This window comes from Ochlerotatus camptorhynchus, unplaced genomic scaffold (assembly GCF_037179485.1).
Source record: "Ochlerotatus camptorhynchus isolate MF236.1 unplaced genomic scaffold, CSIRO-AGI_Acam_v1.1 ptg000332l, whole genome shotgun sequence".
NCBI classification, from domain to species: domain Eukaryota; kingdom Metazoa; phylum Arthropoda; class Insecta; order Diptera; family Culicidae; genus Ochlerotatus; species Ochlerotatus camptorhynchus.
The window spans coordinates 309817-315816 of NW_027040820.1; the positions used below are offsets into that span (position 1 = coordinate 309817).

The 6000-nt window shown below is 36.8% G+C and overlaps 1 protein-coding gene across 1 annotated transcript in view; it reads right to left on the reverse strand.

The window, feature by feature from the left end:
• LOC135708703 (uncharacterized) overlaps nucleotides 1-5663 on the reverse strand; it is an 82667-nt gene extending 77004 nt beyond the window's left edge. Inside the window, exon 1 of the mRNA XM_065230807.1 lies at nucleotides 4824-5663. The gene's annotated coding sequence lies outside the window, so the exon portion shown is untranslated. The remainder of the gene's footprint in view (nucleotides 1-4823) is intronic.
• Between the last annotated feature and the right edge of the window lie 337 nt (nucleotides 5664-6000).

The window sequence follows — 6000 nt, forward strand, 5'->3', positions numbered from 1 at the left end:
AGTCAGTAATCTCACTTTTGATTTAAATTTTAATTAAAGTACCAGAAACTTAAACATTCTTCCGACAGTAATTCAAACACGTCCTGTCAACCTTTTGCTGCCAAGAATGTGTTCAGCCGAGCAGGAGAAAATAACTAATCAATACTACATTCTGATCTGATACCAAAATTTGGTATTGATCAGCATGACATAAGAGATAAAATACCAAAGAATAATACCAAAAAATTGAATGCTAAATAGTTTGTAAAAAAACAAAAAATATATATTTGTATACCAAAAGAATACCTGTGTGGTATTGTTTCGGTATTGCATTATCATAATTTGGTATTGGCATGGTATTGTGGGACCATTTTTTTGGTATTTTACCTCTTATGTCATGCTCATCCATACCAATTTAAGGTATCGAGATATTTGTTCCTGCTCTTGAAGACCAGGAATTCCCGAGCAGGAAAAAATTACTTATTAATACCAAATCCAGGAAAATAGCATAACTAAATATGGTTTTAGTGAGGCTGACATAAGAGGTAAAATACCAAAAATAATACCTCAAAAATGTACGAATAACGAACTAATAAATAATTTAGTTATTACAATAACAAACGGATAACAGACACTTTTTTAGATGCCAGAATACCATACTTTATTATTTTGAAGGTCTTATAATACCAATTCAATAACTCTTTTAGGTGATTTTGTCTAAAAACTGAAAGATCACATTTTGTTATTTGATATTGTACAAAATATTTTGATAACTGAATAATAACAAAACAAGGTTTTATACCACAAGCATACCGAAATCTTGTGTCATACCACATTAAGATATTCATTTGTTATCGATTAGCTATCGGTTCCTGCACGAGAACCTGAGCAGGAACGAATATCTCGAAACCTTAAATTGGTATGGATGAGCATGATATAAGTGGTAAAATACCAAAAATATGTTCCCACACTACCATTCCAATATCAAATTATGCAATTGCAATTCCAAAACAATACCACACAGGTATTCTTTTGGTATACAAATATCAATTTTTGTTATTCGCAATGTATTTTGTATGTAATTTTTTGGTATTATTCTTTGGTATTTTACCTCTTATGTCATGCTGATCAATACCAAATTTTGGTATCAGGTCAGAATAAGGTATTCATTAGTTACTTTCTCCTGCACGAGAACTCAAAAAACCCCTGAACTCTGCGAAAGTATTAAAATTTTAAATGCAGCATTGTTTGAATTTTACGAAATCCAATATGGTTTACACTTCGGAATACGGGTCATGGGGTTTTGCGTGGGATTTGACACGGGAATTCGCTCGGGAAATTTTTCCGATGACATTTCTTTTACATTAAATTGACTTTTCTCACGATTATAACACGCACACATGTGTAATCCCATTTTTAAGTGCGAATTTTGTTATGCACGCTTTTTCACCAGCCAAAAAGTGCGTTTTTTTATCGCTATTCTCACTGTCAGATCACTAATCCTCACGCAATAGAGCATTTCCAGCCCAAAATGCTAAAAAAATGTCAATTTTGTCTCGGCCCATTCCAATTTGAATAAAACACAGCTACCAATGATTGCATTTTTCATCTAATAGTATATTTTAGGGGCAACTTTTGAAAAGGGCGTATTCAAAAAATTGATTATATTTTAACAAAAAATCATGATCGCAGGCGCCGGTGGTGTAGTGGTTAGCGTTATAACATCTCACCCCAGCAGGTATGGGTTCAATCCCAGTTGGCGCCGCCGGGATGTTCTGAGGCATAACATCTCTGATCACGCCTTCCTTCGGAAGGGAAGTAAAGCCGTTGGTCCCCGGTTCATGAGTTGATGGGTATATAGGTAGGGTCCAGGTGTGGGAGCTGCCTCTCTGGCGTTGGTAGCATTTGGTGCTCTGCATGGAAAACAAGATTGACGGAAAACAAATCAAGAAAAAAAGATCATGACATGAAAATGATTGATCTGATCAAAATGACATCTGAGAAGCAGTTGAAATTATTTAAATATTCTCTCATTCTAATGATAAACCCAAAATATACAATGTATTCAAATATTGTTTCTTATCTCACCAATACCAATAATACCACCATATCTGAGAATAAATTGTTTGTTATTTAATATACATTCATGGAAAAAAAACATGTTGTTACTGGACATTGCGACTTACATTTCAAAATGGTAAAAAAGATTAAAAAATACATGATTATTATTTTTTTACATTCGAGAAAACCTGGACTTGGGAAAAAAAGTTTCTAGGAGCAAATTTTTTCAAAATGTCTGCGTAAAATCTAACTAAATTACTATTTTACAAAAAAAAATCAGTTTCGTTATTTTTTTAAAAATCCAAAAAAAATATAAACTTTTTTTGAAGCAAGTTATCAGCTTACACTTTTCACCAAATTTTAGGGCATTACTTCAGCTGGCAAGACGTTTATGAGTGGTTTTAAAAAAAAAGAGGAGCTCTAGGTTCACTTTCACGAATCGATCACTTTTACGGATGTTCCGTATCTTCAGGTGAACTATCCCGTGGTCCCCAGGGTTCATTTGCTGGCCACAATTTCAAATTCATTCTGATAAGACGTCTATGAAAGGTTTATAAAAAACCACAGAGCTACAGGATCAGTTTCATGAATTGACCATGATCGCGCACGGGCGGGATCCCTACGTTGTGTTTATGATCGTTGTGATAGGTACGGAGATGGAAATAAATAAAACACACAGTTTGCTTGACCGTCCTGCCATGGCGGAGGTATTCGAGATACTATATTGTTTTCTATATTTCTTTGTATAGTAGCTACAGTGGGTAGGGTAGTTGTACATGTAGATGACATTGCACAAACAGACCATTTTTACGGATGTTCCGGATCTTCCACTGGACCAGACTTGTCTCCTACTGGAAACTGATTCTTCCCAAAAGGTGGTCAAATATCTGCTTAACAACTTCTCCACATACATCTGGAAGTTATCTCTTCAAATTGTAGTACAATCAGTGTTTGGTCCCAATTAGCTGAAATCTCATATGGTACGTGTATTCGTTAATGCCGGATCGACCGTACTATAGGAATCCAGTGGCATCAGTACTAGAGCAATCCAGCAAGAACGAATCCGCACTATAGGAATCTTGACTGTAATAGATATTTTTGATTTATAGTTATGCTTCCTTCTTTTGAACATGAGCAGCTCGTTCGAGTTGTAGGGATTTGTGAAATTATTAAATAATCAATGTTGTACATTTGTAGAAATGTTTCATTCTTTTAACATGACCAGTTCTTTCAAGTTGTGCTGATTTCAGAAATTTTTGAAAAATCAATCATTCCTCCTTCTTTTTAACATGAACAACTCATTCGATTTGTACTGATTTCGTTATTTTCTAAATATTCAATATTTATAGGAATGCTTCCTTCCTATAAATATTGCCCATTCGCCGAAATGACCCATATAGCAAAATGTCCTTCGGCGAAATGTTCTTTGGAGAAACGTCCTTCGGTGGAATGACACAGCCCAAAGTGAACATGTGATTAAATTATGTTACAACGAATGGAATTTGACTACTACACAACAAAATCACAATGAAGAAAGGGTTACAATGGTGCACCAGCGATACTATCAATCGCTCAAGGACTCCAAACCAGCTAATCGGTAACCCTGTGATGTTGGGATTTCACATACAGTCCACCAAGTACAGGTCGAAGTCTTTGACAAAGGTTAACATTGGCCACACATGCTCCGGGTATCACCGGGAATGAAACCTAAATCTGAAGTAAACTATAGTCACATCAAATCACATCAAAATTCAAGTATTTGATTATTTACGGCCAGTTAATGCGCCAAAAGTCACATTGGGCACGTTCCGAGTGATCCCTAGCTAGAATTTGCCATAAACCAAAATGTATGGCATGGACATTCAGATACAGACCTACATATATTGGGGCCACTCTTAGCTCAGTCGGTAAAGGCGCAACTATAATGCAAGCCCATGGTGGAGGCTGCTGGGTTAGATTTATAAAGCAAGGTCTAGGAATTCGTGTTAAAAAACGTCTCGACTTCAACGGGGTATGGAGTATGATTGCACTTGCCACACAATAATACTAATTCAAAAATGGTACTGGCTCACAAAGCTCTCGATTAACAACTCTGGAAGTGTTCAAAGAATACAAAGTTGATAGCTGGCGTAAAGTCCCAGTAGGGACCTAATAAAGCCATAGAAGATGCTTCATACAAAAAGGAAAAAACTGTATGAGTCAGACGGATGTCGCACGGATAGATAGGAATGGAGAAATCGTATGCACATAGAATGCTCCCGATTAACAACTGTGGAAGTGATTGGAGAAAACAACGTCGAGAGCTGGCGTTAAAATTCCAATTGAGAAGTAATAGCCGTGAAAAAGATCTATGATATGATTCAGACTCAGACCATACCGAAACATGTATTCATCAAATATCACTAAATTAAGTCAACAATTTGCGAGCTTGGAGAAAACTTTAATTTTGTATTCAGTGCATGCTTACTTCAAATATTATTTAGCACGTTTATGCCCAATCCTCCCTTTTCACGATGTTCAAATAAAATACTGTATCTATCCAGGGCTGTTGTATTAGTAATTGAAAACAAAATTCTCAGAAACACCACAAGCAAACATTAATCATAAAGCAATTAGCTTATTTGGCGACTCTTATCACCATTGCGAAGCTATACTTCGGATCTTGGAAATAAGTTTAAACTCCGTAGACAACAAATTCATCTCTCATAAAGCAAATATTGGCTCTGCTACTAGTCAACCACCTAGATCCCAGATAATCCCTGATTATTTATTTATCAAAATACCTTTTTTATCTTATTTTGTGTCATCCAAGCCGATCGGTACTATATACGGTGGACCACATAGGATCCGCTATCAGTTCGTAAATTGAACGGCACGTTTCAACACCAGCCGTACACAGCAGGGTGATGATGCCACGCTCTTGTTCCCTCGATGATTAGTAGACTGCCGTCCGGTCGAGCGGCAGTTGGGAGCGAATTAGCGGATCGGCTTACACACTTCAACACTTTTGCAGCACTCTATTTTTGTCGCCCCTATTCAACTTTGCTCACTACTGTTGTGATTGTGATTTGCTCGAATATGTATGGTATTTTATCGCTCCACTGACTTCTTCTTTCAGGGGGAAAATTCAAAATTCCGCCCACGGTTTTCCACTCGCACTTTCTGTTTCGATTTTTGATCGGGTGATTTCCGAACACTTTGGCTTTGATACTAAATATGGATAAAATTAAAGTAACTCGGATGGGATTATTTCGTTGAATTTCGGGGTAACTTAGGAAACTTAAACACAGCCAAACTGGGGTTCGATATTTTTTTGTGTGTAAATTATAAACTCGTGCAATATTTTGTTTAAATCTGTGTTCTTGCTTTTTCGTTGCGATTCCGGAGATTATCACATTAATCCCTTCAATTCGTTTTCTCCGAACTATTTCCGCCGATTTCCACCGTGCGTTAATCAAATTCGCATTGTTATCAGAAATTGTTCGATTACGACACACTGCGTTCGCGTTAAATTAGTTTCAATTAAAAATAAGTATGACTTAACTTCGATGTTGGTCGCAGATAAATATTCTAAGTGAGTGAGTGACTTAAAATTAAAATTAAATGTTTCCTTGCGGGTGGACGACGACTGACTAAAGACCGGCCGACAGAATCACGCAAAAATTTCCCCAGAGAACCGAGACGAGAGTTTCTGCGCGAGAGAAAGAGAACATGTGTGAAAGTTCGGAAGACCTAGGTACCGACCTATACCTAGTGTTGTTTATTTCGACGGTTCGCATCTTGCGTCAGCCGCGGCTAGTTGAGCACACGAGCTTGAGAGCGACGATTTAGTTCTTCCGGAGGTCAAGCGCTAGGGGGAGACAACTGGGGAATAGATTTGAATCATGTATAATTTTATTTTTTTTAATGTGTGCAAAATTATGGTCAGAACTATTTCTATTGATTTAGCATAGATAATGT